Source organism: Erythrolamprus reginae, chromosome 3 (genome assembly GCF_031021105.1).
Source record: "Erythrolamprus reginae isolate rEryReg1 chromosome 3, rEryReg1.hap1, whole genome shotgun sequence".
Classification (NCBI taxonomy): Eukaryota; Metazoa; Chordata; class Lepidosauria; order Squamata; family Dipsadidae; genus Erythrolamprus; species Erythrolamprus reginae.
This window is the reverse complement of record NC_091952.1, coordinates 140,988,414-141,011,799: the sequence shown is the minus strand read 5'-3', so window position 1 is coordinate 141,011,799 and position 23,386 is coordinate 140,988,414. Positions and strand designations below refer to the sequence as shown.

The following is a 23,386-nucleotide window of genomic DNA, read 5'->3' as shown; positions in this document are numbered from 1 at the left end:
ACTTTATGTTTGTCTTTCTCCTCGATGCAGACATAGTCCAAAGACTCCCTGAACAGCTTGGCCCCCTGGAATGGTGCAGAGGCCAGGTGCCACTTAGATTTCACGTCTGCCTGCCAGGTACGCAACCAGAGCAGGCGGCGGGAGGACAGTGTAGTGACCATGGCTCGAGAGGCAAATTTAATGGCATTCAGTGTCGCATCCGTGGAAAATTCCGAGACCATGATCAGCTTACTGATGTCCTGGCGAAGTTGACCATCCACTGGACCGAGTTTTGCCTGCATGCCCTGCAGCCACAAAATGCAGGCTCTGTTGAAGAAGGACCAAGAGGCCATTTGGTACATCTTCCTTCTTGGCTCTCTTGTCATCCGGCTTGAGGCCGTCTGCCATTTCTGGTGGAACAATGGCATTTGAGATTAAACTCGCTATCGGCAAGTCAATGGCTGGAAACTGAAGCAAATCTATCTCGGGGTCAAAGGTATAAAATTTGCGCTCCATAGAAGACGGGCCCTGTGCTGTGGCTGGGTGTTGCCATGGACGTTTAACATTGTCCATGAAGATCTGGGAGGAAGGAATATGATTTGATTCCTTCTGTGGCTCTGAAAACAGTTGAGCAGCCGGCTGGAGACCAGCTGATACATCTGAGGCCTTGGTATTGCTCCCAATGTCAGTTATTTGCTTAGCCACACACAGAAGAATTTCAAACAAGGGCGGCTTAAATAAATGGTTGTTCTCTGGGAACGGTCTCATCTTCCGACAACTCGCAGTCCGGGTCGCTGCCAGGGTCCTTCTCATCTGCCAAGGAGTCCTGTAAGGAGGGAGGCGGGGCGGGAGCTACCCAAAGGTCCTATTGAGAAGGTCGACTAATCATGAGGTTGGTCATCTGTTGTGCACTGACCGCCATCCCTTGAGAATAGGCACTGGCGATCATGTCCTGGACCGCCGGGGGGAGGAAACTGCCAGGGATCCTGGGTAGTGCACAATCTGGCTGCAGTTGGTGTAAATGTGGCTGAGGGGTATTGAACCCTGTGAAGGCCTGGGATGGTTGAGGCCATGGCTGAGTGGGAGGCATGGTGAACTCAGGCCTAAGAGGCACCTCAACAGGTGGGTATGTTATTGCCTGGCGGTCTGGTGATAAGTCTCTACTGTGGACAGGTGCCACTGATTCCAGACATTTCCCTGGAGAGGCAGTCGAGAACAATAGGCCCAAGGCTGGGCGCAGCAGTGGCAAGGCTGGAGGTTGAGGGATGGCTGGTGGATGTGGTGATGTGCTTCTGAGCGGTTTCTAGCTGAGCCTCTAATGCCTTAATTGTATGTTCTGCTTCTTTAAGGGCAGAAGAAGATGTCTTGGGTTTTGACTTGGAGGTGTGCCCCTTGTCGTTTGATTTTGGGGTCACCTCTCTGACCGTGCAGGCCTCAGGAGTGCTGGGTGACAGGTCAGCCATAGCTACAATTGACACAGCACTAACAGATTGGGAGATCAGAAGGTCTCAATACGTCGCTGGAAGCTGATTCAGCAATCTGATGATCAGGAAAAATTACCAATGCTCTTTAGAAGATCGCAAAGGCAGTAATGAAAGCAGTTGCAGGCACTGCCAAAGCCAGAAGTGGTCCAAAATGGCGGCCGCCCTCTCAGAAAGATTAAAAACATGCCCCCAAAATGGCAGGCGCAACTTTCCTGCTCAGCGTGGCAGCCTTCTATAAAGGGTGATGAAAGGGAGTGGCAGTCAGCTGGGCAGCAGGAAGCGAGTGCACTCGCCGCTTTTCCACGGCAATTTTCCCTTATAAGAAGAGCCGGGGTGGCACAGCAGGTAGAGTGCTGTACTGCAGACCACTAAAGCTGACTGTAGATCTGTAGGTCAGCAGTTCAAATCTCATCACCGGCTCAAGGTTGACTCAGCCTTCTATCCTTCTGAGGTGGGTAAAATGAGAACCCGGATTGTGGGAGCAATATGCTGGCTCTGTTGAAAAGTGCTATTGCTAAAATGTTGTAAGCCGCCCTGAGTCTAAGAAGAGCGGCATTAAAAAATTGAATAAATAAAATTAAATAAATAAATAAACAAGGATGGCCTGTCACCGTGGGATTGCCCCCCCCCCGTAATTCTTCTCATAAACGGTACGTTGAAGAGAAGGGCTGGGGGGGGTTTCACCTCCATGCTGCCCCAGGAACCAGCGGCAGGCTCAATGTTTCCATTTGAGCCTGGAGTCAGACATGCCTTTGTGAGGTATGGCCACGGGGGCCAGGGACCCAGCCTAGGGAGTCTTTGACCTCTCCTATCTCTCCCCCTTTTCTCTCCCATTTGTTTCTCATTTCTCCCTCCCTTTTTCTCTCATTCCTTCCCCCTCTCACTTCTCTTTTTCCATCCCTGTCTCCCCCCCCCCCGTGTGTGTGTGAACTCTTGAACCATTTCCAAAAACAGGTGAGGGCTGCTTTTATTTGGGTGCATTTTACCATATGCTTTAAATCAAGAGTCATTTTTCTCTGTGTTTCTCTCTCTTTCCTCTCATTCTCTGCCTCAATCATTTTCTCATTTCTCTTTTTTCTCCCTTTTTTCTATCATTTCTCTCTCTCTCCCTTCCTCTCTTCTCTCTCCCTCTCTTGCTTTCTTCCTCCCTTTCTCTTCCTTCCTCTTCTCTCTCCCCCTCTCTCTTTCTCTCTCTCTTTCTTTCCCCCTCTTGCTCTCTCTTTCTCAATTTCTCTCCCCCTCTCTCTTTCTATCTCGCTCTGTCTGTTGCTCTCTCTCTTGTTCGTTCTCTCTTGTTTTTTCTCTTTCTCATTCTTTCTCTCTTGTTTTCTTTCTCTCTTGCTTTCTTTCTCGTTCTCTCTCTCTTGCTCTCTCCCCCTCTTTCTCTTTCTCTTTTTCTCACTTTCTCTCTCCCTCTCTCTATCTCACTGTCTGTTGCTCTCTTTCTCTTGTTCTCTCTCTTGTTTTTCTCTCGCTCGCTTTCTCTCTCACTTTCTCGTTTTCTCTCTTTCGCTTTCTCACTCTTTCTCTCTCTTGTTTTCTCTCTCTCTTGCCTTCTTTCTCTCTCTCTCTTTTTCTCACTTTCTCTCTCCCTCTCTCTATCACTCTGTCTGTTGCTTTCTCTCTCTGTTTTTCTCTCACTCGGTTTCTCTCACTTTCTCTTGTTTTCTCTCTCTCTTGCTTTCTTTCTTTCTCTCTTGTTCTCTCTCTTTCTATCTCTCTCTCTCTTTCTCTCCCCCTCTTTCTCTCTCTCTTTTTCTCACTTACTTTCTCTCTCCCTCTCTTTCTATCTTGCTCTGTCTGTTGCTCTCCCTCTCTCTCTCTCTCTCTATCAGTGAAGGGGCTGCGAGAGCGCTTTCTCCGAGCGCTTCGGGAATGCCTGCCCCGCCTCTACTGCAGCCCCCTTGCTGACAGGCCAGGACTAAAGCGTTCCCAGCGAAGGGGCTGCAAGAGGGGCGGGGCGGGCATTCCTGAAGCACGCAGAGAAAACCCTCTCACAGCCCCCTGGCTGGGAGCACGGATGAGGAGGAAGAGAAGCCGCAGCCGCCACCACCGCTGCAGCCACTGCCACGGGAGAAGCCACGCCCAAAGGCGGGAGGTGGAGAAAGCCAGAGAGGGGGCGGATCAGGTGGGCAGGGGGCAGCGGCGAGAGGCCAGGGGTGCGAGGGGGCCGGAGGCACCGTGGGGAGGCGGGGGCAGCCGCGGCTCCCTTTTCTTCCACCTATGTCTACTGCCAGTGCCTTCCCCCCCCCCGTGGGCTAGCAGAGGGATGGGGAGCGCATGGTGTGCCTCCGCAGTTTTGTCGCTCCCTGCCCCCAACTCCAACGCCCGGCTCCTTGTGCGGCCTTGGAAAAGGGTGCGCGGGGGGTTATTTTTGGCCGCACACCTTAAAGTGAACAGTGGTCCCTTCACTGCAACTGAGTTTTTAAGACTGACCTATTGGGGGCAGCTACAGGGCGGGACCTAATTAATATGCTAATTTTAACTCAGTCCCTACCAATAAGGCTGAAGTATCATCCATGTTGGACTCATGTTGGACTCTGCAGCAGTGCATTGGAGAATGACTCATCCAGGATTCCTCTATCAATCAGAACATGGAGAAGAATTAAATTACAGAAAGTTAATTGTTGGGAAGGTATAAAATTTTAAATAAATATCACCATATCTATAAGACATGTTTTGATATAAGATTTGTATAATTCATAAGTTGGATTTAATATGAATAAGGATTCAGATAATTATTTTAGTTGGAATGTTACAAGATTTGTATAATTACCATATTTTTCAGAGTATAAGAGGCACATTTTTCCTCCCTAAAAGAAGCTGAAAATTTGGGTGAGTCTTATACTCTAAATGTAGCTTTTTCGAAGCTTTTTTCCCCAGCCCTAACAAGGTGCCAATGATCTTCCCAGCTTCCTACTCCCTCTGAAGGAAGGTTTTTCCAACCCTAAGTCTTTGCAGTCTTGTTTTCATTCCTACTCCCTCTTACATTGGCTTTTTCAGCCCTAACACTGTGCTAACGATCTTCCTGGCTTGCAGCATTTATTTTTTTTAAAAAAAATATCTTTATTAAATATATACATAAAAGGAAACAGACAATCAGACATACAAACACATAAATACATGTATAGTTGTATATATATAAATATATACGAAGGTCTTGGGATATTCAGGTTTCTTCCCGTGTAAGTTTCAGATATTTCTGGCGACGTTTTGACAAGGTCCCACTCGTCATCTTCAGGCTGGTGCTTTTGTCCTTGTGCTAGGGTGAACACGAAAATCTACAAAAACAATCAACTCCTTATCTTGGAGTTCCAGAGACATTTTGGTCAATTTTGCACGCTCTAGTACTTTATTGATGAAATTTAGAATAGATGGAGTTGAATCCATTTTCCAATTTTCGGTGTATAGTATTCTAGCCACTGTTAAAAGGTGAAGGATTATATATCTGTCTTCTTTTATAGTCTTCTTTCTAAAGATGCCCAAAAGAAAAAGCTCTGGTTTTTAGAGAAATAGAGAAATTTGTGCTGTGATTTGTTCAAGACAATTTTTTATTTTTATCCAGAAGTTTTTTTACTCTGGAACATGTCCACCATAGGTCATAGTAAGTTTCTATACCTGCTTTGCATTTCCAACAGTTTGGTAAGAGTTTTGGAAACATTCTGGCCAGTCATGCTGGAGGAAGATGCCATTGGTAAAACATTTAATGCAGTTTTCCTTATAAGACGTTGCCAATGTTAGTTTGTAGTTTGCGTTCCAAATTTTCCCCCATTTGGTTAAGTTTATTGAGTACCCAAAGTTTTGGGCCCATGCAATCATTGAGCCTTTTACCTCTTCATCTATCATATTGTATTGAAGGAGAAAGTTGTATAATTTGGATATCAATTTTCCATCTGTATCCAGGAAGTCCCTATCCAGGTTACTGGGTTTTTAAAAAAATCCATATTTAGTTCTATCGTTTTTGAATTTTGATTGCAGCTGCAAGTAGTGCCACCAATCAAAATTAATTCCTTTTTCCTTAAGCATCTGTTTCGGTATCAACCCATCATATTCATCTAGTAAATGATCATATTTTACTATTTTATTGTGATCTAAAAGGTTGAGGTATATTATTGCTTCCATTACTGTTATCTTTATGATAATGATGCTTTTTAATTTTTATCCATGTATCCAACAGGCTTTTCCTTATATAATGTCGCTGAAAGTAGATGTGTATTTTATAATTTTCTCCCACTAGGAAGGCATGCCAACCAATTTGCAAATCAAACCCTTCTAAAGTTAGTAGCCTTCTATTTCTGAGGGGAATCCACTCTATTATCCAATTAAGCATTGTGGCTTTATGGTAAAGTTCCAGTTTGGGAGGCTGAATCCTCCCCTCTTCCTATAGTCTTTTAATAGTTTTGTTTTAAACGTTGATTTTCTTTTTTGGTCATATACTGAACTACATATTTTCTTGTGTTATGAAATATTGCCAGTGGAGGTTGTTGAAAGCTTTTGGGGCATCCACAAAAATAAATGCTAATTATTTATCTATGTGTATATCGTAATATTCAAGTGTATTCAGTATTATTGTGGTATTATTTCATATATTTCTTTTTTCTTTTAATTTGGTTTTTTAAACAACAAAAAAGACAAACAACATAAAAAACAATATGCAGCAGAAACATCAGAATTAAAGACATATTTAAAAATACATTTCTGTTTCTTCGGTTTCTCCATTTTTAAAAATTTACAATTATCCTATTCCTTTCTTACCATCAACCCAATTATAAAATTTACCCCCACATAGTACAGTATTCTTTTTCCTGTTTATTCTTTAACTCTAATGTAAGCTTACTCCATTTTGTGCATTATAGTATTTTCCTAATTACCAGATCCTCAGATGGTACGTTTTCTTTTTTTCAATTTTGAGCGAACACCAATATAGTATGTGAATTAATAAATAATAATTAGCCTTTTCATGCTGTCCTCTAATTATTTCTAATTAAAAGGTCTCGGGTTATAATTCTATTTCATACTCTAATATCTCTTTTAACATACAGTGGTACCTCTACTTAAGAACTTAATTCGTTCCGTGAATTAAGGTTCTTAAGTAGGAACGTTCTTAAATAGAAGCAATTTTTCCCATAGGAATCAATGTAATAGCAAATAATGCATGCAAAACCATTAGGAAAGAAAGAAAAGCTCGGAATTTGGGTGGGAGAAGGAGGAGGAGAAGAAAGAGGAGGAGGAGGACAGTCGCTGCCAAAGGAAGAAGGTGAGGTGAGGGGAATCAAAAAAATCCAAAATTTTAAGACTTTAAAAAAAGGGACTGCCTCCCATACACTGCGCCCGAGAGAGAAACCCAGGTGGGCGAGAGGGGGAACCTCCCACTTCTTTCACCAAAAGGCAGCTGCTGCTGCTGCTACCTGCTGTCTCTTTCTTCCCATGCTGAAGGGCTTCTTGCTCATTCGCTTTGTAGCCAGCGCCATTCCTTCACTGTGGTGACTCCTCAGTTTGGCTGAAGCTGAGTCGATCTGGCCAGGGCGAGGTGCCCTCTTGCCTTTCTATGTCCAGACGCTTTGGGAGGCAACCTCGTACTGGGTGTATGGGAGGCAACGCAAGGAAGTCACCACAGCGATGTGGTTTATTCCTTCTCCAAGCACCCAGAGAAAGGAAAATGGTCCGTTCGCTCTGGGCTGTAAAAGCCTCCTTAAGCGCCAACAAAAGGGTCCTCTGGCAGCCTAGAAAAGCCCAAGATGGCCGAGATTGAAGGGGGAATGGCAGAAAACTGGCCGGGCCTTCGTGCCGCTCTCAAATTTCCTGGGAATTTTTTCCGGGCTTGGGTTCTTAAGTAGAAAATAGTTCTTAAGAAGAGGCAAAAAAAACCTCGAACACCCGGTTCTTAAGTAGAGGTAACACCATAGTTCCCTCTAAGGTGCGCAGCTGGAGCGCAGGCAAATCCTAAGGACTACCCAGAGTTTTCCAAGCTGGCGCGGAGCCAGCGCGGTTTCTCCCCGACCAACAGCTGATCCCCCCCTCCCAAGCTGTCAGTCGGGGAGAAACCTCCGGCTTCTCTGGCTGAGGCTGCCGTCGCGCGCACCCACCTCCCCTGTGACCTCAGAAGAAAGCAGAACATGGGGGGGGGGGGCTGATGGAGGCCAGCCCCTTCGCGCTAATGAAGGCCTCCCTGCGGGCTTTCTCTAGTGTCTGGATACAGAGCGCCGAGGGATGCCCTTCCACTTCCCCTCAGTTGCCGCCGTGCGCGTCGTATCACTTGCCCGGTGGCGGGTGTTTCTCGCAGGGTTCCACCCCCAGTTTGGATGGGGGTGGCTAGTCACCACGGGCATCCCTCTTTTGCTTTCTCTCAGGCTGCAGGATTGGGGTGGGGGCTGATGGAGCGAGCCCCCTCGCGCTGATCAAGGCTGCCCCGCGGGCTTTCTCTAGTGTCTGGATACGGCCGCGCACCCTAAAACACTCCCCCGGCCATGCAAGAAGCTGCCCCTGCCCCCCCAGCACTTCCAGCACCCTCACGCCCATGGGTTCTTGCTGCTGTCCCCCGCGGAGGCCGGCGAAGGTGATTTGGAATGTTGGGCGCCTTGCACTGCCGGACGGGTCTCCGATTTAAAAGCCAGGGAGGGGGAATCAAGAGGGACTTGCTGCCCTCTACAGTACGTGAGCCTTCCAGCCCTTGGCAAGCCGCAGGTCCGGCGGAAACCATTCCCACAAAGGTTGGGGGGGTGATTTCCTGGGGCTTGGGTGCTCATTGGTGTAATCCTAGGGGGTCCCCCAGGAACCCCCAAAGTGGAAATGTTTATTTCCCCATTCAAAGATGTCAGGGACAATCTGCTGCCCCCATGATATTCCCGCTCGGGATGCTTATTTCCCAAGCGTCACATCGCCACCCTTTATGGGCGGTTTGCTCCCGTGGTAGCTGTGGTAGCGAAAGACCCTGAAATGGGGAGGGGGGGAGGAATCTGTGATGAGGGAGGGAAACATTCCTGAGCCGTTCAGAATGATTTTAAGCCGCTTCCCCCCAGAAAACAGGGATGGTTTAAAGGCAGCTGATTCAGTCATAAATATGCATCTTGGAAAAGAAAGGACGTGACTTATTTTCTATATAAAATGCCCACCTTGGGATACCCAGTGATACAGAGGAGCATCCGGCGTTAACTTATAATAATAATAACAGTTGGAAGGGACCTTGGAGGTCTTCTAGTCCAACTCCCTGCTTAGGGAGGAAACTTGTTCAAAATACCTTTTCTATTGCTCAAGGACAGAAGTTATTGTAATATAGGGATGCATCAGAGCTTTAATAGATGGATTGTATCATTATCTGCAAAATATTTTTTTCTTTTGAAACTTTTTGCTCACTTTCTTTTAGCGGGAGGAAAGCCTTTTGTTAATGGGGAAACAGGCATGCAATTATAATTGGTTAAAGAGGAAAACACTGTGAAAATGCAGCTATAAATTGCAATAATTTTGCTCATAACAAACCTATGTTATTTTAGCATGCGGTGCTTGCAAAAGTGTTAAGATAAGTGAATTTTAAAAAGTGGATTCTGCAAACAATTAGTAAATCAACTATGGGCAGTTGATGTAGTTTATACTTCATATTAAAGCCCTAACTATTGGATTCCTAGTAAAAGAAAAAAAGAGAAATGAGAAAATGGATAGTCTAACAGAGGAGGTCCAAGGAGGACATGATAGCAGTCTTCAAATACTTGAGAGGCTGCCACAGGGGGGTGGGGGAGGAGAGATATTGATACTCTAGAAAAAGTGCAGAAGAGAGCAACTAGAATGATAAAGGGACTAGAAATTAAAACATATGAGGAAAGGTTGCATGGATAGTCTAGCAAAGAGGACGTCGAGAGTATTCAAATACTTGGGAGGCTGCCACATGCCTGGGCGTGGATCGGTTAGAAACCTGGTCGTTAAGCGAATCTGGCTTCTCCCCCCCCTCCCCCATTGTCTTTGCCTGTGAGACGGTCGCAAAAGGGGGTCACGTGACCTCAGGACACGGCAATGGTCATAAATATGAAATGGTGGCCAAGTTTTGATCACATGATCATGGGGCTGCTGCGAAGGTCGTAAGTGTAAAAATGGCCATAAGTCACTTTTTCAGGGCTATTGTGACTTTGAACAGTCAGTAAATGAACCGTTTTAACTTGAGGACAACCTGCCTTCTCCCCTAGATGTTTTATGTGTAGCTTCAAAATGGACTCCTGATCTGCTTCTAAAAGAGTGCACTGGTCAGACAGATAATCCTCAACTTCTGTTCTGACCCCAATGGAGGCTTGTCAGAAGATCCCAAAAGATGTTCACACAGCCCTGGGACATTGCCCCCATCATAACTACATTGTCAAGTGTCCAAAGTTTGATCCAATAACCCCTTTATTTTTCTAACAAAGTCCTTCCTTCCTAGAAGGAAGAATAGAAAGAATAAAATGGAAAAGAGGATTAAAAGGAGATACAAAAAAATAAAAAATGGTTCGGTTCAAAGTTCTGCTCAGATTAAAGAAATTGGAGTTTGAGAACGGTTGATTAAGCTTGGAGTATTCTTTTTGCTCTTTTTTTAAACTTTAATTATTTTTTCTATTTAGTTATATGAATTTAGGAATTGCTGATCTGTTTTAATAAAGTTAGTATAGATTATAATAAGATATGTAGTAGGTGATACTGATTTGGATTAATGCATAAATGTAATTGAATTTAAAATTGTTGGGGAGATTAACGATGTTAATGATTTTTAATTGATTGAAAATGGAGAATATTTAGAAATTGTTTCCTTTTCTTTTCTTTTTTCAAATTGACTGAAATTTAAGATTAATAATTAAGTAAGAAATGTAGATAAGTATTAATTGGATAAATATTAGATGGGCTGAAATAATTTATAAACTTGGGATTAGGTAAATGTACTATTTAGAGGGAGGGGGAGAAGTCTGAAATTTGTATATGTTTATACTTTGTTTTTATTTTATTTTTTTGTTAACATCTGATTGGTTATACAAGGTTTTCTTGGTTTATAGAAAAATGTATAAAGAAAGAACACTTTGGCATAATGGTTGATAAATTAGAAATATAATTGGTGTTGTACTTTTTGAAGGAACATTGAGGGAAATTAATTAAAAGAAAATGTATGTAACTGGATCACAAAATTAGAAAAAAAACTTTTGCAACTTTTTGATGATTGATATTAGTGGTTACTAACATAATACTGCATTTTATTCATGGAAAATTGTATTGTTTGAATGTATGTTGAGAGGCAAAAAAAATCACACAGCCCCCAGTCTTTCCTTCCTCTGTCCCTCCATTCATTTCATTTCCCCCCCCCTTCCTTCCTTGTTCTCTTCATTTCACCTTCCTTCCTTCCCCCTTTTTGCTCTCATTTCTCTCACTTGCATTTCTGTTTTTCTCTCTTTCCTCTCCCTTTTCCTTTCTCTCATCATAATCCAGAAGCAGAGGCTGCATGACCCAGAGGGAGGCGTGGGAAGAGGCAAGCAATGAGCCGTTTTCTTCAGGGAGGGGCCGGCCCCCTTCGTTACTCTCCTCTCGGCGCCGGTCAATCGCCATCCAGAAGAAGGGAGGAGGAGGAGGAAGAAAGGCGACCTCACAGAGGGGAGTCGAGGAGGAGCAATCTGCGCTTTCGTAAGCTTTCCCTGCTGGATGGCAATTGACCGGTGCCAAGAGGCTTACCTCTTTCCTGCGCCTCCCTCCAGATGTGTGAGCAGCTCACTCAGACGTGGCGACATTCCCAGGGAGACCCAGGGAGGGTCGGCTGCCCACCTACGCTTATGCCTCACTCCCTGAGCATGCCCGCCACACTCAGCGCTCCCCTTCTTTCCACATTGTCCTTAAAAGAAAAAAAGAAAAACCTTCCTGTGTCTCTCTCTCTCTTTCGCCACAACCCGCTCCTTCCCGGGCAACCATTTCCTTCCACCACCGCTGCCGATCCAGACGGGCGGGGAGGCAGGGGCGGAGCGGGGAGGAGACAGAGAGTGGTGGGTGGCAAGGCGTGACTGCGCACTTTGAAAGTGCTGCACTAAGATCTCCCATTGCCTACGCGTATATGCACGTGCAGCTTACGGGGAACAATTGTTGGGAGTGGGAGGCACCATTTTATGGTGGTTCTCCTCCTACCTCTCCAGTCATTCACAGTCAATGTTGGCAGGGAGTCAGAGATTGGCTCCTAGGTCCCTCCTTTGCAGGGTTCCTCAGGGGTCAGTCCTCTTCCCCCTGCTGTTTAATATCTACATGAAACTGCTGGGTGAGATCATCTGACAACACAGGATGAGTTACCATCAGTACACTGATGATACAGCTATACATTTCCACCGCATGCCAATTCAGGGAAGCAGTGGAAGTGATGCACCAGTGTCAGGCTGGCTTCGCTCAGAATTTAGGAAAAGTAAAACTTGAACTTCAAAGATGAACTTTACTAAATCAGAAGTGAATGCATTTATTTATTTATTGTATTGTATTTATTGTATTCCAACCATTGTTCCTTGTACGCCCCTCGGGTACCCTGGAAAATAGTGTGACTCCCTCCTCTCTTTGGCAAACCCTCAAGTACCTGTATACTGCTATCATGTCCCCCCTGGCCCTTCTTTTCAGTAGGCTATCCATGCCCAGTTCCAGCAGCCTCTCTTCGTATGGCTTGGTCTCTAGTCCCCTTATCATTTTAGTTGCTCTTTTCTGGATCCTTTCCAGAGTCTCTATGTCTCTTTTGAAGTGTGGTGATCAGAACTGGATGCAATACTCCAGATGCGGTCTGACCAGGGCATTATAGAGTGGTATTATTACCTCTCTAGTATTGGAGTGTATCCCCTGTTCATGTAGCTTAGGATTGTGTTGGCTTTTTTAGCCGCTGCTGCTCATTGCTGGCTCATGTTTAGTTGGTTATCCACCAAGACTCCAAGATCCCTTTCACAGTCACTTATGATGAGTATGGTTTTGCCCAGTTTGTATGTATGTTTTGGGGTTTTTTTTTACCTAGGTGCAGAAGAATTTTTACCTATTTGAAGAAGAGGAAAGAAAAACCATGCATATTAGCATTAAGATACCCTAGTGGAGTGGTTAGATACAGTAAACAGCAGCTAGAGAAGATAATGAGAAAATATTATGAGGATTTGTATAAAGAAGAGCAGGTAAATGTGGGAGCGCTTAATGTTGGGAAAATAGTGAAGATAAACAAATATTGAATGCAGAAATTACACAAGATGAAATTGCTAGAGTAATTAAAGGGTTAAAACAAGCCAAAGCACAGGGCCCTAATAGGTTTACAGGAGAATTTTATAAAACATATCAATGAATTGCCGTATTTGGGGAAATTGTTTAATAATATATTGCAAACTCATGATATTCCGCAGACATGGAAGATTTCAGAGATTGTCACCATCCCGAAGACTGATCGAGATTTAAGAGATGCAGGGTCCTACCGTCCTACCAGTTTCACAAATCAAGGTTATAAAATATTTATGACGATATTGGCAAACAGACTTGAAAATATCTTAGTAAACTAATTGAAGAGGATCAATATGGGTTTGTTAAGGGTAGGAAGATAAGTGAACTAATTAGAAATGTAATAAATGTGATGCACCATGCTACTGTCACTAAAAGGAAATTGGGAATTTTGAAATTAGACACTTACAAAGCTTTTGATTAAAGTTAATCACAGTTATTTATATAAATTATGTAAGGAATTAAATATGGGGGATAAATTCTGTGAAACTACAAAAGAGATATATAAAGGAAATGAAGCATACATAAGAGTGAATGGACAAAGAACGCAGAGAATTAAAATCCAAAATGGCATTAAGCAGGGCTGCCCATTATCTCCAATGTTATTTGTAGTGGCAATAGAGACATTAGTTAATAAGATAAGATAAAATAATACTTGGGTAGGATATAAAGTAGGAAAATTAGAAATGAAATTAAACTTATTTGCAGATGATGCAATCATACTGACTCAGACCCCGATGGAGATGATTAAAGGTATAAGAATTATTCTGCAAGAGTTTAAACAGGAATCGGGGTTATCGGTCAATATGGAAAAATCAGAGATTATGTGTTTAAACATAGGTCTGAGAGAGCAGATAGGAATCAGGGTTGAAGTTGGGACTAAAGAAAATTAAATATTTGGGAATTTGGTTATTGAGTAATCCAGGGAAAATTGAGGAGGTTAATTATAGACAGATATGGAGGAAAATGCCAAAACAGATGAGTTTGAAAGAGGAAAAGTTAAGGAGAATGGCTAAAATAAGAGCATTAAAAATGATGATAGTTCCCAAGATGATGTATCTGTTTCAGGTATTGCCAGGGGTTTTTTCCACCATCAAAGTTAAGGGATTGGGATAAAAAACTTAATTATTGGGTTGAAGAAGATAAAAGACTGAGAGTAAGGAAAAAGTGGTTAATATCTAATGAAAAAGAGGGTGGATAGGGAAGTCCCTGTTTGGAGCTTTATAGAGATGCATTTCAAATTGAAAGATTAATGGAGTTTCAATTATTTGAAAATAAATGGGTGAAACTGGAAAAAGAGATGAACAGGATAAAGAATAGAGAATTAATTTTTATAAGATGGAATAAGAGTGATCTAGATAAATTAACAGGTCCCTTGAAAGGGACTGTGGAAATTTGGAAAAAATGGCAGGGGAAAATAGGATTATATAAATCAAAATTGTCATTGTTATATGTAATAAATAGAGATAATGAAACAAATCGAAATAGGGCTATAGGAGAGTTTAAAGGAAGAGGGATAACTAAGATAGAACAGCTATACGAGAAGGATTGGAGGCCAAGTAGAAATCGTATAGAATGGTGGTTGGGTAAGAGAAGATGATTACAAATAAATACAATATGCAAATATCTGAATGAAAGGGAGAATAAAGAAGCACTACTAAGGGAGGAGATAGAGTTAGGAAAAATAATATGAGAAAAAAGTAAGGGCATCAAGGCACAAGCAAGTAATATATATAAGATATTAGTGCAGGCAGACAGGGGTGTGATCCAAGGACTGACTAAATGGTGACAAAGTGAATTGCTCCACGTCAGCTTGACATAAAACCGGAAGTCTTATGCAGCATTTATTTTTATTCTTACTCCCTCCAAATCAGTTTTTCCCACCTTAAGTCTTTGCAGGCTTGTTTTAATTTCTGCTCCCTCTAAAAAAGTTTTTTTCAACCTTAACCAGGGGATAAAATTATGTGCTGAATCTAAACAGACTAAGGACGTTAGCCAGATGAATAACTAATAGGTAGATATTCTTCTTCTATTTTCCTTCCCCAAAAGTAAGGTGCATCTTATACTCTGGTGCATCTTATACTCTGAAAAATATAGTATTATCTTTAAAGATCTCTATATTGACAAATGGGATTTTTTGTTGTGGAGATTCTAGAATGTTATTAACCAATGGATGGCAGTATAGAGATAAGACTAGAATTTTTTTTAAAAGTAAACAAATTTGGAAAGGAGATACAAAATGGGAAAAGATATTAGAAATTTAGGGCATTTAAAAATGGCAGAATAAAAATAAAAAAAATAGTAAAGATATAAATTGGGAAAAGAGAGGACTATGGCCTTAAGAAGTACAAGAGATAATGAATAAGTTTGGAAGATAAGCAATAGAGAATAATTAGGGGGGGGGAAAGAAAATTAAAGGTGGTAGATTCAGGCGATTAAAATAGGAGGTAAGGAGGCACCATTAGACAACAGTAGATATACCTAGAAGAATATATATATTTAAAACTGGATAAAGAGAAGCTGTAAGTTTAAGAATAGCACCGATTTGGAATGAAGTCAGGGTTTTGGATTGCTCATTTGTTAACCACATAATGAATTAGGATGAAAAGTACTCAGGGAAGGACAATAGGGTGGAAGAGGAAGGAAGGGGAGAGAGGTAGTAGGGAAGTAGGTAAGATAGAGGTAGAAAAAAGGTAGTGGGAAGAGAGGGAGATAGAGGGAGGGGGTAACATGAAATATAGAAGGAAATCATGGGAGATAAATGTATAAATAATGCAAATTTAGGATATTTGTTTATGACATTTTGAATAAATGTATAAGTATGTAATGTTTTGATATTGTGGTGTATATATGGATGTGGTTTGTGAAAAAATAAAATATTAATAAAATAGGCATTGATTGCTTATCTGAACGCCTCTTCTCGTACGCTGAACGGGTACAGCAGTCACATGGATTGCTCGCTGTCCAATCCGCATAGGACCGAGCCTGTCTTTAAAAAAATTGCTGGATCCGCCCCTTCCCCAGAATTCGCGAATCCGTAGACTTAGGCTCGAAAAGTGGTGGCTCAAATAGTGCTCTACTCTCATAGATAAGAAAGGAAGGAAAAAGGCACAACCATAGTCAGAAGTACATAGGGAGGGAAGTGACTGCTGTACCCGCTCAGCATACGAGAAGAGGCGTTCAGGTAAGCAATCAATGCATATTTTCAGTGATGAAAGAGCGGATCCAGCAGTCATGTGGGACATACTCAATAGATGTGTCCCTAGGGAAGGATTAGTTGGCTATCATGAGAGATAATGGATTGGAGGACTCTTCTGCTGAAGGCAGCATCTGCTGAAGCATAAGAGTCAATTTTATAGTGCCTTATGAATGATTAGGGAGAGGCCCTTGTGGCCGCCTTGCAGACTTCTTTCAAGGCGAGTTGCCCAAGCTGCTGTTGTAGCTGCACTTGTAGAGTGTGCCGTGATGCCTCGTGGCACATTGAGGGATGCTGACTCATAAGCTTTGGAGATTGTCCCTCGGATCCAATGGCCTAATACAGTGGACAAGACCTTGGCCTCCAGAGATCTGGGGTGGAAGGTTATGAATAAGGCTTCTGACCTACGAAAGGTCCTGGTTCATTGGATATAAATCCACAGAGCACTAGTGAGATCCAAAGTGTGCCATCTGACGGAGAGATGGTGGTTTTGGTTGGAGCAGAAGGAAGGCAATACAATGTCCTGGAATCTGTGGAACATGGAGCTGATCTTTGGTAGAAAGGTGGGGTCCAATCAAAGTACTACTTTGTCCTGATGAAACTGACATAAGTCCTGGCAAATGGAAAGAGCCGCTAGCTCAAAAATGTGTCTCACGGAGGTGATTGCCACCAGAAATGCTACCTTGTAGGACAAGTGTCTGAAGGAAGCAGAACTTAGCGGTTCGTATGGTGCTTGATTAAAAGAGTGTGCAGTACTCAAGGTAAGTCCCAGGATAGATATCTATGGACAGTGGGAGGCCTGAGGTTTGAGATGCCTCGTAACAGCTCTTGTATTTCAGGGAAACTACGTAGCGGCTGTCTTTGGGGTCCTGCCAAGACTGAGGATAAAGCTGGTAGGTGTCGTCGGATAGTGTTGGCTGAGAGACCTAGATGAAAGCCTTTCATGAGGAAGGACACAATCCTGTGGATGGGGATACACAATGGGGAGAGGCCTTCCTGTGTACACCACTGGTGGAATTTAGATCAGGTATGGTCATAGATCCTGTTGGTAGATATTCTTCTAGATTTTAGGATCACTTCCACAGCATCTGGGTCATAACCTCGAAGGTCTAGGTTGCGCCGGATAACAGCCAAGCGGTGAGGTGGAACCACTCCGGTTCTGGATGGTAAGAGACCCCCTGTTGCAACCTATCCCCTGAAATGGGGAGTCACCAAGGAGCCTGAACGGATAGCCACTGGAGGTCTGCGAACCAGGGTCGGCGAGGCCAGTGAGGGGCTATTACTATCACCTGGGCCTGCTGGAGGAGAATCTTGTGTATTACATCTGGCAGGATTGGAATTCGTGGAAAGGCATAAAGTAGACCTGGAGGCCAAGGAGTTCTGAGTGTATTGGTTGCTTCTGTTCCCAGGGACGGGAATCTGGAATAGAACCAAGGGAGCTGAGCGTTGGTCGCAGTCGTGAATAGGTCTAGCGATGGGTGACCAAATTTGAGGCAGATCTACTGGAATAGATCTGGATGGAGACTCCACTCTTCTGGATCCAGAGTTGAGCGGGAGAGCCAGTGCGCCTGCACATTGAGGATTCACGATATGTGGTCGGCCGACAGAGACTGCAGATGTCTTTCCACCCAAAGACCCAGTTTCAGTGCTACCTGCATCAGGGCCTTGGACCGGGTGCCTCCTTATCTGCCGATGTGGCTCTTCGTCACCATATTGTTCATTAGAATCAGGACATGTCGGTTGAGGATGTGTGGTTCTAACTTCTTGAGGGCTAGCAACACTGCTCTCAGTTCCAGCCAATTGATTGACTCCTCCGTTGACCATGTGCCTTGGGCTATCAGGCCTGGAGCGTGGGCTCCCCAACCCAGCAGACTGGCATCTGTGGGTGATGGTAAACTGGTTTGGAATCCTGAATAGGGATCCTTTGTCCAGGGTGGAGGAGATCCACCATGAGAGGGATCTCAGGATGACAGGAGGAACGATAATGAAGTGATCCGAGTTGCTGATTCCTGATCTCTGGAATGGCAACAAGAGCCATTGGAGTTCCCTGGCATGAAGACGTGCCCAGGGAACGATGCCAATACAGGACACCATCTTTCCCAGTAGGGAAGACAGGGAGGCGATGGATACCTTTCTTTGGGACCTAATTTGAGAAATAAGCTCTTTAATGTTGATCTTCCTCTCTATGACTGCCCCCAGGTGCTGAAGGGAAGTGGAAAGATGAAGCTGACTTTTTTTTTATATTGATGGAGAAACCATGCTCCTGTAGGATAGACATGGATAACTGAAGATCTGTATGGGTGCCCTCTTTGGAGGGACCATGAACTAAAATGTAATCTAAATAACACAGAATATGAATGGGGGTTGCCCGGATATAAGCCGCCAAGGCGCCCAAGAGCTCAGTAAAGACTCAAGGGGCCGAGGACAGGCCGAAAGGCATGGCCCTGTACTGATAGTGTTTGCCCTGAAAGGCAAAGCGGAGAAATTGCCTGTGGCCCTTTAAGATGGGAATATGGAGATAAGCCTCCGTAAGGTCTAAGGAAGACATGAAGTCCCCCGAGTGAATGGAAGCCAGGATAGAGGATAAGGAATGCATCCTGAATCAGCTGGAAGCGAATCAGGCCAAGCGCCCCCCCAATGGTGGTCATTACCACCTGGACCTTTTTGAGGCCCTTGAGGAGGAAGAGCCTCTCTGATATCGAGACCCTCTGCCCCTGGGGTTCCTATCTGATTGGGAACGAAAGCAGGAATTATACTGACCTGAGTTCCTTTGAAACGCGAACCCCTGATCTTGTTGGCAATTGGACCACCGAAAGGACTGAAGCGTTTTAGTAGCCTTCTTGGTAGTAGGACCCAGGACTTTCTTCTTATCAGAGGTTTATGTAAGTAGAGGATCAAGTAAATCACCAAATAATAGCTTACGATTTAGGGGACCTAAGGAGAGCTGCCACTTCTGCCTCACTCCTGCTTGCCAGGGACGGAGCCAGAGAAGCCTCCTGTTGAGGCAGCCACCGATTTTGCCGCAAATCTAGAGGATTGCAGGGTAGCTTCCGCAACATACTGGGCTGCTGCGAAGACCTTGTTGAGGTCCTGCTGGCCCCTCAAGTCATCGGGAGTGATATGCTGTTGAAGTTGCTGTAACCACAGAAGCATGGCTCTAGTAAAGAAGGATGCTGACGCTGCACATTTAATGGACTAGGTGTCAGCCAGGAAACATTTATGGAGCATTTGCTCCAGATGTTTGTCTTCCGGCTTTAAGACTTCTTCTGCCTCGCCAGGCATGGCTGCTGCAGAATGCAGGGTGTTGACCGGCTCGTCTGCCTTTGGACAAATAAGAAGATCCTCATAAGAAGGTGAGACTTTGTACAGTTTCTTATCTTTGGAGGAGGGATTAGAACCCATGGTTGGGTGATCCCACTGTTTCAACAAAGCGTCCTTGAATAGTTTAGGCATGGGGATGACCTCAGTATCTTCCTGGTCCTCCATGAAGAAGGGGAAATTTTCTTTTTGTGGAGCTGCAGAGGTCGGTGCAGGTTTGTCCTGACCTGAGAGGCCTATGGCTGCCCTAGCTTTGAGCAGTAGAGACTTAAACAACTGAAAGGGAAAAATAGTAGAGGATGGGGAAGTCTTGATTTGAGATTCTTCATTCTCAGACAAGCCTTGGAAGGGGTCATCCCTGTCTTCAGGATCTTCATCATCCTCGTTCTCCTCCTCAGAGGATTCAGAGTCTGGTTCTTGTGGGACTCTGTAGGTTGAGAAGGAAGTCATGGGTCTGAAATGAGCGTGACTACAAGAATGGGAATGCACATTGATGGCCTTGAATTTGGCATCAATGGCTTGAGATAAGGCAGAAAACATAGGTTGCAGCTCAGGAGGCAGGTTAGTAATAGAAGTAGATAAATCAGAGGGAATCTTGTGGGGCCTGGAAGGATCAGTTTCTAAGGGACCTTGTTTCAAATGATCTGGCACCTCTGGACCTAAGCCCCATAAATTAGGTTGGGGTCTATTTATTTTTGGCTCATCCAGAGATAAGACAGGTACACCTGAGGGAGGCAGATCAAGGGGATCTGGGGGTTTAGGTGAGCTAACATGTACTTGGGCCTGCACTCTGAATTGTTTAGCTGATTGTTCATAGATTTTTGGGGGGTGCTTTTTTGGGGGGGTATAAATTTTTTATTATTTTTCACACCTTACAGCGATTCCAATTCACATACCTTAAATTAAAATAATACAATATAATATCAAATATCAAATTCTTAGTCAAATTAATCAAATTTTCTCATTATTTATCCAATTATTTCTGGTATATATCGTTCATCCTGTGCTACCTTCTTTCCAAGTGCTATCATCCAGATTTCTGATAATGTTCTCCACTTTCATTTATGTTTAAATTGCTATAGCTATCTAAATTTCTCTTGGCTATTTGCCATCGTGCATAGTTGGGATACATTACTACTTTCATTTTAAAAGAATACATTACTACTTTCATTTTAAAAGAAAAACACCCTCATTTTATCGCAGCTGCCCTTAACAATAGAAAACATCCAACTTTACATCTTAAAAACCCCAGGAAGGAAGAAAAAGAAAAAGAGAAAAAAGGAAACCAACAGGAAAAAGGAGAATAGAAAAGTAGGAGGAAGTATTGTTTTTTAAGATTGCAATTTCCTACTCAATTTATTTACTTCATTTCTTTCATTATATCAATATATCATTTCTGCTTTAACAAATCAAAATAAGACAATAAATTGATCAGTTGGACAGACAGTACATTTTTATAAGCACAGTTTTATAAGCACAATTTAAATATAAGAGCTAGTAAGTACCTAATCATATATATCTATAACATTAATTAACTAATATATATTTCTAATGTTTAATAAAAATAGTCTAATATTCTAGTATTCTAATAATGTAGTCTAATAGTCTAATATAATAGTCTAGTAATCTAGTATAATATAGTGTATCAATCAATAAGAGTATATAGATATAATATAGTGTGTATAGCCAATTATGTTATTAACAGAAGTATCTATTGAACCTATTTAATATTTAAAATGAATTATGTATATATTTACGCAAATTAATTAAATCAAACCCGTCTTCAATTTCTTCTTGTTGGTGGTGTCTTTAAGTCCTCAAACTCAGTCTAGGTTTCCAGAATATAAGAGTTAGTATAAAAGGGCAGTCAAGTCTCTGGTCGAAATATTTTAGTTCACTTCAAACAACGCTGTGTATCTTCTTCCGGAATGCTTTTCCCCCACATGCAAATGGCAGTCTTTCAACCTCTAAGCAGTTTCTCTGGAAGTTCCTGGGACGTGTAAGTCTTTCTTATTTTCGCTGATGGGATCGCACAAAATTTCTCAGGTCCCGGTCTCTAGGTCTAATCGTAGTCCCGGTTCTTGTTAAGTAAAGTAAAATTTAATTCCGCTGTATAGAGTCTGACGCAGCAAAAAAAGGGAAGGCAGAAAACGAGTAAGTTGCAATAAATCCCAGTCTAGTGTGTCTTTATGCCCAGATAGATCCGCTATCGATGTCTCTCAAATGGGAAAAGAGAATGTTGTTTTATGACTTTTAACTAACCTCGGGGAGCGTCAAGTCTTCTTAGTGAGAGTTAGAGATTTTACAGCTTTCTCAAAGCGTTTAGTTTGTCTTTGTTTATAGCTCGCCGCAAACGAAGGGGGGGAAGATGGCGTCACCTTTCTCATTCCTTCTTTGATCTTTACAGTTCGCAAATTAAATTAGGATGCAGCGCAATTCCCGAGGGTAAACTCACTATTTGCTCTCAAGATTCATCCGATTCCGGTATGTTTAAAGCCAACTCCACCGTCTCGATCGCCCTCGATAGTTAATGCTTTGTCCTTCTCCAACTGGAAACGCTCTAGGCCGCCATGATGCTCCTAGTTTAAAGGCACTGGATCTTTCCAGGGGATAATCCATTTCATCCATCGGGCTGCCGGCCCAAAAATCAGACTAGCGGCACCCCCCGTCCTTCAGACCTTTTTTCGCAAGGTCTGTGGTCTTCGGGACCGATTGAATACCTATAGAATAGTGATGTTTGACGGAGCTTGGCTCCACACTGACCATCCGGCTCCTCAGTTGGCTCCACCCCCTTAGAATGAATTAATAATTAGAATGAATTTTGAATGAATTAATAATGAGCTAACTTTTACTATATTTATATTATTATAATAATAAATTTTTCTGTATATACATATTATTGCCGCATTATTTATTGAATGACGTTAGATTTACCTTCTGATTAGTGATATATTACCTAGTTTATATTTACCTAATGAAATTGTGATAACTTCTGTCCTACTAGCTACCTCTGATTGCTGCTCATATTATAATTAAACTGGAAATATACATATTTAGATTTACATAGAGATATTAAGGAAAGCAATATTATACCTATTGATTGGTAACCTCTTGGTGCTTCTGAAATAGAGCAATAAGGAACTTCCTAACTTACCTGATATAAGCCAATATCCTTTCCTCTCTTCTCTAAATTTCTTTCCTCACACCTATCCAAAGGAATATACCAGACTCAGATTCGGAGATTAGTAACTGTTGCAATAAAAATCCTTTTACTTCTTGGATAAAACTGAGCTTTCCATATTCAATTTAAGAGTATCCTCCTACTCAACTGTGGAAGGGATTATAAAAGATTTATATAAGTGGACTAGCAGGTGGAATACTATTAAAAAGACAAGCCTTTCCAACTTGACTAGACTGGGAACAGGGAAGAGACTGATTAATCAATCTACTTCAGCCATACCCAGCCCCTCTACTCAGAGATCTCTAGAGGATATGCTACCTAGAGAAAGGTCAAATTCTTATACAGACCTGCAAACAATGTTATTGCAAATGCAAGAATTGATGTTAAAAAATCATGAAGACATAAAAAAAGAAATTGGTGAGGTTAGAAACGATACAACTGAATTAAAGGAAAGAATGCAAAATATGGACAAAAGGCATGAGGTCTTCTAACAACAGATGTTAAAACATGAACAAAAAATTCAGGATCTGGAAGACAGGTTAGACCAAGACCATAGGCATATGGAGGATTTGACTGAGAAACTAGTCCAAGCAAATAAGGAGATAGAAAATACAGTGATTCAACTAGAGAGCGAGAAAGCTAATCACTTCCTCCGATTTCAAAACTTAAGGGAGGATAAAAGTGAGGACCTAACAGATATTATGGCAGATATTTTGTCAAAGGCGTTAGGTACAGAGAAGGAATTAATGCTTAACGAACTCGATGAGGTCTATAGAATAAATACTAACTGTGCCAGACACCACAACCTCCCCAAGGAAGTCCACATCAAATTAATTAAAAAATCAGTTAGAGGTGAAATACTCCACAGAGCACATGAAGACCCCATCGAATATAAAGGGAGACAGTTAGTTATTTTAAAGCAAGTCCCAAAACATGTTAGAGATCTACGTAAGCCATATACCTTTCTGTCCACCAAATTGACTAGACATAACATAAACTTTAGATGGC

The 23,386-nt window shown here is 42.7% G+C and overlaps 1 protein-coding gene and 1 long non-coding RNA gene across 2 annotated transcripts in view; one reads left to right on the top strand and one right to left on the bottom strand.

Moving 5' to 3' along the window:
* LOC139164567 (5'-AMP-activated protein kinase subunit beta-2-like) overlaps nt 1–23,386 on the bottom strand; it is a 207,517-nt gene that overhangs the window by 167,788 nt on the left and 16,343 nt on the right. The window lies entirely within an intron of this gene.
* Nucleotides 1–23,386, top strand: part of LOC139164569 (uncharacterized) — a 44,514-nt gene that overhangs the window by 5,754 nt on the left and 15,374 nt on the right. Inside the window, exons 2-4 of the long non-coding RNA XR_011558640.1 lie at nt 3,954–4,098; nt 12,812–12,905; nt 16,719–16,906. This is a non-coding gene — a long non-coding RNA (uncharacterized lncRNA). The remainder of the gene's footprint in view (nt 1–3,953; nt 4,099–12,811; nt 12,906–16,718; nt 16,907–23,386) is intronic.